This window comes from Acinonyx jubatus, chromosome E2, assembly GCF_027475565.1.
Source record: "Acinonyx jubatus isolate Ajub_Pintada_27869175 chromosome E2, VMU_Ajub_asm_v1.0, whole genome shotgun sequence".
NCBI lineage: Eukaryota > Metazoa > Chordata > Mammalia > Carnivora > Felidae > Acinonyx > Acinonyx jubatus.
The window spans coordinates 56,351,604-56,364,140 of record NC_069396.1 but is presented as its reverse complement, the minus strand read 5'-3'; the positions used below and the strand labels follow the sequence as shown (position 1 = coordinate 56,364,140).

The 12,537-nt window shown below is 40.5% G+C and overlaps 1 protein-coding gene and 1 pseudogene across 3 annotated transcripts in view; both read left to right on the top strand.

Annotated features, from left to right (window-relative positions):
* The window catches only part of LOC106980912 (KRAB domain-containing protein 5-like), a 223,954-nt gene that overhangs the window by 15,027 nt on the left and 196,390 nt on the right, over window positions 1-12,537 (top strand). The gene's annotated exons all lie outside the window — the stretch shown is intronic.
* LOC106980851 (eukaryotic translation initiation factor 4E-like) lies at window positions 8,768-10,055 on the top strand (annotated as a pseudogene).

Below are 12,537 nucleotides of genomic sequence, written 5' to 3'. Positions count from 1 at the left end.
TTTCCCAAGGGCCTTAAACCTCAAATTACTTGAGATTATTTTCCCCAAGTTTAGTATTGTACCTTTTCTTCCTTTTTGTAAGTACTGGGACATTGTGATGGTTACGATATAGGCGGTATAGATTTTTTTTTTAATGTTTTTATTTAGTTTTTGAGAGAGAGAGAGAGAGAGAGAGCGAGCAGGGGAGGAGCAGAGAGAGAGGGAGACACAGAATCCAAAGCAGGCTCCGGCTCTGAACTGTAAGCACAGAGCTCAACGCGGGGCTTGAACTCATGAACTGTGAGATCATGACCTGAGCCGAAGTCAGATGCTTAACTGACTGAACCACTCAGATGCCCCTGGAATGAGTATGTTTTTAAAAAAAATAAAATGCAAATCGTAGGTAAACAGCTCAATGGAATTTTGCAACCTGAGTAAATCTCTAAAAACCACTGAGATCAAGAAAGAGAATATTGTTTGTCCTGTAAAATTTTTCTTTAGCTCCTCAGTATAATTTCCCCCAAAGCTAGGCTCTCTTTTTACATGTAAGGTGATAGATTGCTGTCCTCATTTTTGTACTTTATATAAATGTAATCAGGCAACAGGCACTCTTTTCTGTTTGGTTTTTTTCTTTCCATATGTTGTTTGTGAATTTATCTGTCCTGCACGGTATTGTGTATCATTCATTAGAATGGATGGGTCCAATTCCATTGTGTGAATATCAAACAATTAATTGCATCATTTTACTCTTTTTTTAATTAAAAAAATTTTTTTGATGTTTATTTATTTTTGAGAGACAGCAAGTGAGTGAGAGGCAGAGAGAGAGGGGAGACACAGAATCCAAAGCAGGTCCAGCCTCGGAGCTGTCAGCACAGAGCCCGACGCGGGGCTCAAACTCATGAACAGTGAGATCATGACCTAAGCTGAAGTCAGATGCTTAACTGACTGAACCACCCAGGCGCCCTGCATCATTTTACTCTAAATGGGCATGTGGATGGATTTTGGTGTAGGACTGTCATGAATAGTACCGGTCTGTAAAACCTAGAACTTGTCTTTTAGTGGAACGTGCATTATAGGTTGGGAGGGAGTTAGTGGCAATTGCACAGTCTCCCCTTTTGACACAATTTTCCTTAGAAAAACATCAGAGATCAACATGGTTTCCTTCTAGCTGGAGTTTAAGCTCTGCTCTGGACCTTAGGTAGAAGTTTACTTCATACCTCATGAACCAGTCTTCATCTTCAGAATAGGTTAGTTCATTTGAACAGTTGTCTCATTTCAGGGGGTGGTCCTGCAACAGAGTCTTAAAGTTAAGCCTATATTGTGCAAGCAGTCGGGTAATTACTTATTAAGAGGCATTTCTGTGGGAACCAAAGAAAAACACAGCTTAATGCTTGGAGCAAATTATTATTTTTTTTTTAATTTTTTTTTAACGTTTATTTATTTCTGAGACAGAGAGAGAGCCAGAGCATGAGCAGGGGAGGGGCAGAGAGAGAGGGAGACACAGAATCTGAAATAGGCTCTAGGCTCTGAGCTGTCTGCACAGAGCCCGACGCGGGGCTCGAACTCACGGACCGCAAGATCATGACCTGAGCTGAAGTCAGATGCTTAACCAACTGAGCCACCCAGGTGCCCCAATGCTTGGAGCAAATTATAAACCCAGTGTCTGAGTCCTGAGTGCTGTCAGTGAGAGGATTTTTACATGTCAGGCTTGAAGCATCCTCCAATGGGGTAGGCTTGAAGCATCCTCCAATGGGGTAGGAGCGGACGGTGGGAATCTGATCGATTTTTCTGGCTTGTTCTTCAGATGTCTCTGGTGGTTCTTCTGAGTGGCCCACACAGCAGTAGGCAAGAAGATTATGTGAACCCGGGCTGTTGTGGGAATTTCCCTGAGGTCTACCTCAGTTGTCTAGCTTCAGTTTGCAGGGCTTCAGGAAAAAGGGCAATTTTAGTTCTCAGTGATTGCAAGCCAAGAGAATGAGAGAAAATTAGAAACCTTAGTTTGGACAGTCATAGCCAGATTTTTGAGGAAGCAAGTAGAATTCAGGATCCAGCCCAATTTATAGCCAGACAAAAACATTAAGAGACAGTTAATCAGAACTAGAGTCTGACACCCCCAAATATGTGTTACTAAAACAATTTTTTTTCTCCAAAATCACCCTCATTTCCATCAAAGATCTTCAAATGCAGACTAATAATGCATTTATTAAAGAATTCCAAGTTTAACAAATTTGGCCTAATTTACATAAACACAGCAAGAATAGTGCTTGGCCATATAGTTTTGTCTTTTGTTGTTGTTTTGTTTTGTTTTATGTCTGCTTTGCTGGAACTTCCCCTCTCCCCACCAAGATTTTATTTTTAAATAATCTCTACACCCACCGTGGGGCTTGAATTTACAACCCTGAGATCAAGAGTCAAATGCTCCACCAACTGAGCCAGCCAAGTGCCCCTGCTGAAACTTTCTATAAGAAATTTCAGACTGAAATTTCATAGTATCTCGAGACCAGGAGACAGGCCAAATATTTGCCATTACATTTGCTTGCAATACCTGTGATTTAGGTGAATTCCTCTTTTCTTGATGTCTCCCAGGTATCCTGAGGTTCCTGCACCTGTCAGGATGCGACATTCTTTTTTTTTTTTTTTTTTTAACGTTTATTTATTTTTGAGAGAGGGAGAGCATGATTGGGGGAGGGGCAGAGCAGGGGACACAGAGAATCCCAAGCAGGCTCTGCGCTGTCAGCACAGAGCCTAATGAGGAGCTTGAACTCACGAACTGTGAGATCATGACCTGAGCTGAAATTAAGAGTTGGATCTTAACCTATGGAGCCACCCAGGTGCCCCAAATGTTATTACATTTTAACAAGTTGCTAAATTCCCTAAGGCTGTCTTTGTAATCCATGACCTTTCTTTCCCTCTTCTTTTCTGCTTTGTTATTTTCCATAATTTTATCTTCTGCTTCTCTGCCTCATCCATCCTCGTTTTTATGGCCTTCATTTGGGTTTGCATATTGGTTATAGCGTCTTTATTTCAGCCTGACTAGACTTTAGTTCTTTTATCTCTGTAGAAAGAGATTCTTCAGTGTCTCCAGCTAGTATCCTTATAAGTTGTTTTAAATTCTAGTTCGTACATCTTCTATTTGTATTGATTAAATGGAGTGAATTACATCCATCTCATCATTTTGTTCAGGAAAGAAAAGAAAGAAAAACAAAAAGCAAACCAAAAACAAAACCCCAAGAAGTAGATCCTGGCTGTGTTTTGGTCTGCTTATTAAAATAGAGTCTCAGCGTGCCTGGGTGGCTCAGTCGGTTAAGCATCCAAATCTTGATTTTGGCTCAGGTCACGATCTCACAGTTCGCGAGTTTGAGCCCTGCATCGGGCTCAATGCTGACAGTGTAGAGCCTGGTTGGGATTCTCTCATCCCTCTCTCTGTCTCTCTGCCCCTCCCCTGCTTGCTCTCTCTGTCTCTCTCTCACAACAAATAAATGAACTTAAAAAATTATGTAAAAAATAGCATAATACATTTCTCTGGTGTCTTTTAAGTGCTTATTCATAACATGTTCCATGAGAGCATTTTATGACTGATTTAATTAATTTTGTTTGTTCACACTTACAGCCGTGTAATACATGCTAGTGGTTCAAGATAGTTGGTTTTCATGGGTGCACAGTCACAGTGTAAAATTATAGTCCTGTAGAAAGATCTTTTTTTTTTAATTTTCTTTTTATTTTATTTTTTTTTAACGTTTTATTTATTTTTGAGACAGGGAGAGACAGAGCATGAACAGGGGAGGGTCAGAGAGAGGGAGACACAGAATCCGAAACAGGTTCCAGGCTCTGAGCTGTCAGCACAGAGCCCGACGCGGGGCTCGAACTCATGGACTATGAGAACATGACCTGAGCCGAAGTCGGACGCTTAACCAACTGAGCCACCCAGGTGCCCCAAGAAAGCTCTTTTTTAATAAAACATCCCTTTTTATGTATAACTTCTTGGGTTAAATTTTCTGTTGTTCTGGTTATCCAGTTCCATAATAATGTGCTTTCTTTTTCATAGTACTTTTCCACAATATTATTTAGTTGCGTTTTGCTTTTTACCTATATCTTCTGTTTTGGATGACAATTTCAACTCATTACATTTTAAGATATTGTAGGGTTTAACTCAACTATGAATCAGCCATATTTCCTTTGCCAATAAAATTATGTTATGTATTTGCATAATTACCCATAATACTTTGTGACTCCTCTTGTCTGTTTTCTTGGTTAGTGGTCAGTCTATGTTTTATCATGGCTAGATGAGTTATTCTAATCATAGGATGAATTTTATCATCTCTTTTTTGATGAATTTATATTCTCTTTGTGAAAGAAACACTTTTATGAGTTGAGGGTTATTTTAGAAAATATTATATCTCTGTATCAAGTTTAGGTATTACATTTTATCCTTAATTGTGGTCCTAGACAGAGAGCATAAAATCTGCCATGTTAAGCATTAAAAAAATTTGTTTTATTTTTGTTTTTATTTTTTTAAGTTTGTTTATTTTTGAGAGAAAAAGACAGAGAGCGTGTGTGCGCGGGGCAGAGAGAAAGAAAAAGAATCCAAAGCAGGCTCTGTGCTGTCGGTCCCTGTGTACGCAGGGCTCAAACTCACAAACCATGATATCATGACCTGAGCTGAAAACAAGAGTCTGACGCTCAACCGACTGAGCCCCTCAGGTGCCCCACCACGTTAACCATTTTTAACAGTAGAGTCAAGTGTATTCACATTGTTGTAAAACTGATTTCTGGAATGACTTCATTTTCAAACCCCAAACTCAGTACCTATGTTAAACAGCCACTTCTCCATATCCCTCTGCCTGAGCCCCTGGCTGTAACTGTTTTTTCCCCCACAGCCCCCCTCCCCTGACGAGGTTGAGTACATTAGATTACTCTTGTAAATGGAATCCTGTAATATCTGAGATTTTTTTTTAATTAACTTATTTTATTAAAAAAATTTTTTTTTAACGTTTATTTATTTTTGAGACAGAGAGAGACAGAGCATGAACGGGGGAGGGTCAGAGAGAGGGAGACAGAATCTGAAACAGGCTCCAGGCTCCGAGCTGTCAGCACAGAGCCCGACGCGGGGCTCGACCTCATGGACTGCGAGATCGTGACCTGAGCCGAAGTCGGACGTCCAACCGACCGAGCCACCCAGGCGCCCCTCAACTTATTTTAATTAACATAATGCCCTCAGGTTTTACCTATGTTGTATGCTGTGATAACATCTTATTCTTTGTCAAGGCTGAATCATATTCCAGTTCATATATATGCTACATTCCCTTTATTTAGCCATACAAAGACATTTCTCTTGCTTCCCCTGTTACTTGGCTTTTGTAAATAGTGCTGTAATAAACTCGGTTTTGGAGATACCTATAGATCCTTTGATTTCTTCTCCTTGTATCTTTAGAAGTGGGGTGGCTGTGTTATGTGTTAATGTTGTTTGTTTTCCATAGTGGTTGCACCATTTGTAGCTCTTCTGGCAGTGTAGAATGGTTCTGGTTCTTGTCCCAGCCAACATTTGTTGATTTTGTTGTTTGATGGTGGCATCTTAATAAGCGTGAAGTGGTTTTTACTGTGGTTTGATTTGTGTTTCTCTAATACTTAGTGATTTAGAGTGTCTTTCAAATGCTTGTCTATTTGTGCTCTTGGTTTATGTCTACTGAATCCATTGTCTGTGTTTTAATTATACTGTATTTTTCATGTTGCAAGCCTTCTGTCTACATTCTGCAAGTTAACTCCTTATCCGCTAGATTCTTTGAAAAATTTCCTTCCATTGCACAGGTCATCTTTTTGTTCCATAGATTATGTCCTTAGACTTTTTCTGAATTCTGTACATTTTAGTGTGTTATGTTTTATTTCATTTGTCTCCAGATATTTTCTGATTGTTTTTTTGATTTTTTTTTTTTTTTGACCCATTGGTTATTCAGGAGTTTCTTAAACTTCTTCTTCTTTTTTTAAAGTGTATTTATTTATTTTGAGAGACAGCATAAGCCCAAGCAGGGGAGGGGCAGAGAGAGAAATGGAGAGAGAGAATCCCAAGCAGAGCCCAACGTGGGGCTCAAACTCCTGAACTGTGAGATCATGACCTGAGCCAAAATCAAGAGTCTGACGCTTAACCAACTTGGCTCAGTTGGTTGGGGCCCAGGTGCCCCAAGAGCTTCACAAACCATTTAAAATTGATATTGTCAATTGCCTTCAAAATCTCCTACTTAGGACCACCCCTGCACGTACTGTATGTCAGCAACATCCCACACTCTACCTTTTATGTTGTGTACTCTGTAACCTAGATTTATGATTTTTATGCTTTGGTTGAGAACAATCTTAGTAGCAGAAATAACATTGATTAGTGCTACCTCATTACAGTATTCAGGTTTGTGTATTTGTGGCAATATTTACATTTACCGGAGAACTCCGTATTTCCATGTGGTTGTAGTGTTTAGAATCCTTTTACTTCAAGTAGAAGAACTCTCTTTAACATTTCTTGTAGGGCAGATCTAGTGGTAAACTTCCACGGTTTGTACCCGAGAAAGCCTTCTTTTCTCCGTAGTAGAAGAACAGTTTTGCCAGGTAGGGCATTCTTGGTTGACATTTTTTATCTTTCTGCACTTGAATATATTATCCCACGTACCTCTTCCTATTAGGTCTGCTGAGAGCCCTGTTAATGATCTGGTAGGAGCTCTCTTGTACATGATGAATTACATTTGTCATGCTGTTTAAAAATTCTCTATTCACCTGTGCTTTTTGATAGGTTAATTAATTATGATGTGCCACTGTGTTCCTGTCTTGACATTTATCCTACTTTGAATTTGCTGAGTTACTTGAATTTGTCTCTTTCTTCCCATAAATGTGGGAAGTGGAAGGCATTAACTCTTCATGTAAGTTTTATTCTCCATTTCTCTCTTTTCATGGAGAACCCCTTAATATATAATAAATTACTCCCTATCTTAGTGTCCTGCAAGTCCCTTAGGCTCTGTCCTTTTCCATATTTTCTTATGTCAATGGAGAATTTAAAACAAGGGGCCTTTAAGATGTCTGATTCTTTCTTTTCCTTGGTGAATATTGCTTGTGAACCTGTAGCATATTTTTCTTTTTCTTTTTCTTTTTTTAATGTTTATTTATTTTTGAGGAGAGAGAGAGAGAGCATGAGCAGGGCAGGGGCAGAGAGAGAGAGAGAGAGAGACAGACAGAGAGAGGGAGGGAGACACAGAATCCGAAGCAGGCTCCAGGCTTCCAAGCTGTCAGCACAGAGCCCAACACGGGGCTTGAACTCACGAACTGTGAGATCATGGTCTGAGATGAAGTTGGACACTCAACCGACTGAGCCACCCAGGCGCCCCTGTAGTGTATTTTTTTTTTTAATTTTTTTTTAACGTGTATTCATTTTTGAGAGACACAGAGACAGCGTGTGAATGGGAGAAGGGCAGAGAGAGAGGGAGACACAGAATCCGAAGCAAGATCCAGGCTCCGAGCTGTCGGCGCAGAGCCCGATGTGGGGCTCGAACCCACGAACTGCGAGATCATGACCTGAGCCGAAGCCGGACACTCAACAGACTGAGCCACCCAGGCGCCCCTGTAGTGTATTTTTAAATTCAGTCACTGAACTGTTCAGCTCCCAATTTCTTTTTAGTTGTTTTTTATATTTTGTCTGTTGGGATTTTCATTTTGGTCGTGAGTAGTTTTCCAGATATGATTTGTTTACCTATTTGTTTTCTCATTTTTCTCCATGAGCATCTTTATGATTGTTATTTTGAATTCTTTGTCAGATAATTAATATTCTCTAGGGCCAGTTTTGGGTTTTATTTTTGGTCTTTTTTTTTTTTAATTTTTTTTTTTAATGTCTGTTTATTTTTGAGAGAGAGGCAGAGCACGAATGTGGTGGGGAGGAGGGAGTGGTGCAGAAAGAGAGGGAGGCACAGAATCTGAAGCAGGCTCCAGGCTGCACACTGTCAGCATGGATCCTGACGCGGGGCTCTAACCCACAAGCCATGAGATCGTGACCTGAGCCAAAGTCAGACGCTTAACCGACTGAGTCACCCAGGCGCCCCTATTTTTGGTCTTTTGGTTGGAACACATTTTTCTCTTTCTTTGTATACCTTGTGATCTTTCGCTGAGTTTTGGGAATTCAAAAAACCTCTGGTCCCAGGCTTCATGTACTTGCTTTGTACCGCAGAACAAAAATAACAGTCAACTACGCTAATAATCCTGGGGCCTGTCAGACCTAATCTGGGGATGTGTAATGTCTGTGTTTTTGTAATATCCCAGTTAAAAAAGGCTTTGTTGTTTCTTGTTTAGAGCCCATGATACATTACTGTCCCTGGTGTTTGTCTGCAGCTGTAGTCTCTCCAGTGTTTCAGTAAGTACTCAGCTTTTATTCTGAGCAACCACCACGACCATCTGTCTCCCCTCAGTGGAATCCTACAGTATCTGACTTTTTGTGAGTCATTTATTGCACTTAAAATAATGTTTTCAAGGTTTATCTAAGTTGTATCATGTGACAAAATCTATTTCCTTTCCAAAGGTGAAAAGTATTCATGGTGTGCGTATGCTACATTAAACAAATATTTATCTTTGAGAGGGAGAGAGAGGGGCAGAGAGAGGAGAGGGTCTGAAGCAGGCTCAGCACCGTCAGCAGAGAGCTGCTGTGGGGTTTGAACTCACAAGCCATGAGATCATGACCTGAGCCAAAGTCAGACGTTAAAACTGACTGAGCCACTCAGGCCTCCTCCACCATTTATTTTTTTTATTTTTAAAATTTTTTAATGTTTATTTATTTTTGAGAGAGAGAGTGAGAGAGAGAGAGAGATGGAACATGAGCAGGGAGGGGCAGAGAGAGGGAGACATTGAATCTGAAGCATGCTCCAGGCTCTGAGCTGTCAGCACAGACCCCAATGTAGGGCTTGAACTCACAAACCCTGAGACCATGACCTGAGCTGAAGTCGGAAGCTGAACAGACTGAGCCACCCAGGGGTCCCGCTCCTCCACTATTTTTAAAAAATGTTATTTATTTCTTTTGAGAGAGACAGAGTGAGAGGGCAAGGGGCAGAGAGAGAATCCCAAGCAGGCCCCACATTGTCTGTGCAGAGCCGGATGTGGGGCTTGAACTCCGAACTTGAGATCATGACCTGAGTTGAAATCACGAGTCAGACACTTGATGTGACTTGTGTCAGATCAGACACAAGATGGTGACTGTGGAACCGGAAACCACCCCTACTCCTAATCCCCACCCCCTTTCAGAAGAAGAAAAAACAGAATCTAATCAGGAGGGTGCTAACCCAGAACACTGTATTAAACTTCCTTTACAGAACAGATGGGCACTCTGGTTTTTTAAAAATGATAAAAGCAAAACTTGGCAAGCAAACCTTCGGCTGATCTCTAAGTTTGATACCGTTGAAGACTTTTGGGCTCTGTACAACCACATCCAGTTGTCTAGTAATTTAATGCCTGGCTGTGACTACTCACTTTTTGAGGATGGTATTGAGCCTGTGTGGGAAGATGAGAAAAATCAAACGAGGAGGACGATGGTTAATTACATCGAACGGCAGAGACGAAGTGATCTGGATGGCTTTTGGCTAGAGACACTGCCGTGCCTTATTGGAGAATCTTTCGAAGACTCCAGCGGTGATGTATGTGGAGCTGTTGTTAACGTTAGAGCTAAAGGTGACAAGAGAGCAATATGGACCACTGAATGTGAAAACAGAGAGGCTGTTACACATATAGGGAGGGCATACAAGGAAAGGTGAGGACTTCCTCCAAAGATAGTGATTGGTTATCAGTCCCATGCAGACATAGCTACTAAGAGCGACTCCACCACTAAAAACAGGTTTGCTGTTTGAGAAGACACCTTCTGAGTATTCTCATAGGAGACTGCGTCAAGCAGTCGAGATTTGGGAGCTGAACCAAAGCCTCTTCCAAAGTAGAGTGGACTGCATTTAAATTTGATTTCCATCTAAATGTTGCTAAGATATAAGAGAAGTCTCATTCGCCTTTGTCTTGTACTTCTGTGTTCGCTTTTTTTTGTTTGTTTGTTTGGCTAGAGTGTCCACTATCCCAATCAGAGAATTACGGTACACATCATCCCCAGAATCCATGAATGTGTTCCTGGCCCACTCTGTAATAGCTTAGTAGAATTACCATTATAAACACATTTTACACATCCACAATATTTAAAAAAGAACTTGCATTTCTGTAGCTTAAAGGAAAAAAAATTCTGTTTATGTTCCATTCTATGCAGGAGCATATTTTGCTGGTTTGGAAGACTATGATGCATACAGTTTTCTAGCAATTTTCTTTGTTTCTTTTTACAGCATTGTCTTTGCTGTACTCTTGCTGAGGGCTGCTAGATTTTAATTTATTTGTTTCCCTACTTGATAACGTTGGTGATTCTGATTTCAGTTTTTCATTTGTTTTGCTTTTGTTTTTTTCCTCATGTAACATTGGTGAAGGATCCAGGAATATGACACAAACATTAATTTTGTGCAAAAAAAAAAAAAAAAAAAGAGACACTTAACTGACTGAGCTACCCAGGTGCTCCTTCCTTCATGACTATTAATAGACTATAGATGGTTTTCTTTATACAAGGTTGTTGCTCAGAAATCCACCGATCATTCTGTAAAAACTCTCCTGTATCCTCTGAGTTGCTCTCTCTTGTTCCTTTAAAATCTTTTTGTTTGTGATACTTGGCAGTGTGATCGTATTGTGTATCTGTGTGGACGCCTTTTAGTTTATTTTATTTGGAATTCATTGCGCTTCTTGATTTTGTAGGTCTGTTTCTTTCCGCAGAGGAGAGACATTTAAGTCATTAATTGCTCATACAAGCTCTCTGCCCCCTTTTCTTTCTCAGTACCGTATTGGGTCCCCTTGATGCATATATTGGTTGACTTGATGGTGTTCAACGGGTCCCTCAGGCATTCGTCCCATGCCCACATTTTATTATATTTTTATCTAACATGATAATTTTAATAACTTGTCTTCAAGTTTTTTAGTTTTTTATTCTGCTTGATCAAGTCATAATTAATGCCTCTAGTGAATTTTCAAATTCAGTTATTATACTTAGCTCTCATTTTTTGTTCATTCCTTGATTTTCATACTCTTCCAGAATAGTTTCCATATTTTATTTAATTGATTTATTTACTCTTAGCTATTTAATCATCACTTAGATGGTTATTTTGAATTGTGTACCAAGTAATATAGATGCCCATTGCCTATAGCCACTTTCCGCAGATGTATCTTGTTTTTTTTTTTTTTTTAATTTTTTTTTTTTTTAACCTTTATTTATTTTTGAGACAGAGAGAGACAGAGCATGAACAGGGGAGGGACAGAGAGAGGGAGACACAGAATCTGAAACTGGCTCCAGGTTCTGAGCTGTCAGCACAGAGCCCGACGCAGTGCTCGAACTCACGGACCATGAGATCATGACCTGAGCCGAAGTCGGACACTTAACCACCTGAGCCACCCAGGCATCCCTGTATCTTGGTTTTTGGACTGTGCCATGTTTTTCTGTCTCTTTGTATGGTTTTTGATCTCTTGTTGAGATTTGGGAATTTAAACGAGCTATGTCTTCTAGTCTTTTTTTTTTTTTTAACGTTTATTTATTTTTGAGACAGAGAGACAGAGCATGAACAGGGGAGGGGCAGAGAGAGGGAGACACAGAATCCGAAGTGGGCTCCAGGCTCTGAGCTGTCAGCACAGAGCCCGACACGGGGCTCGAACTCACGGACCGTGAGATCATGACCTGAGCCAAAGTCGGACGCTCAACTGACTCAGCCACCCAGGCGCCCCTGTCTTCTAGTCTTTATGGACGTGGTTGTTTTCAGGAGAACACCAGTAACAGCCAGCTGGACTAGAATAATTGTATCTTCTCACACCTGTTTGGTCGTTGTACGTGTAACTTTCCAGTAACCAAAAATTTCTCTCTCTTAAACACGCATGATATCTCGCTCTCCCTGATGTCCATCTTCAGGACTACAGTTTCTCCGGTGCTAACACAGTATTCACCTTTTTGACTCATGACAACCAATGGTGCATTCATGCTATCTGCTGTTCTGTCTTGTACTCTGTGCCATGCAAAACGAAATAAGTTGATGCACTTGCACGAAAAGTCACAGATTGGGACACATCGTCCAATATTCTCTTTGTCTCCAAGGCAAAAAGGAGGGATTGAAAGTTTTCTCACGGTCATCACGTGGTGTGCTAGAGAAGGAAGACAACCCTTATGGGCACATGTGACAAACTTTCCTTCCCTTTTCAATGTGACTGTTCTTGATTTCACCTTTGATGGCTTGTTGTGACCTCTGGATTGGCTTATGGAGTCCCAAAAGTGCTCTTTGGATATATATTGTGTATATATTCATGTCTCCAATGAGGAATGAAGTCCTCATGGTTCCTACTCCATTATCTTGCTGACATTCTCGGATTGATTTTATCTTTGCATATTAGAGTTTATTTATTTGTTAAAATTTTTTTTAATGTTTATTTTTGAGAGAGAGAGAGAGAGAGAGCAAGTGGGGGGCAAGGCAGAGAGAGAGGGAGACACAG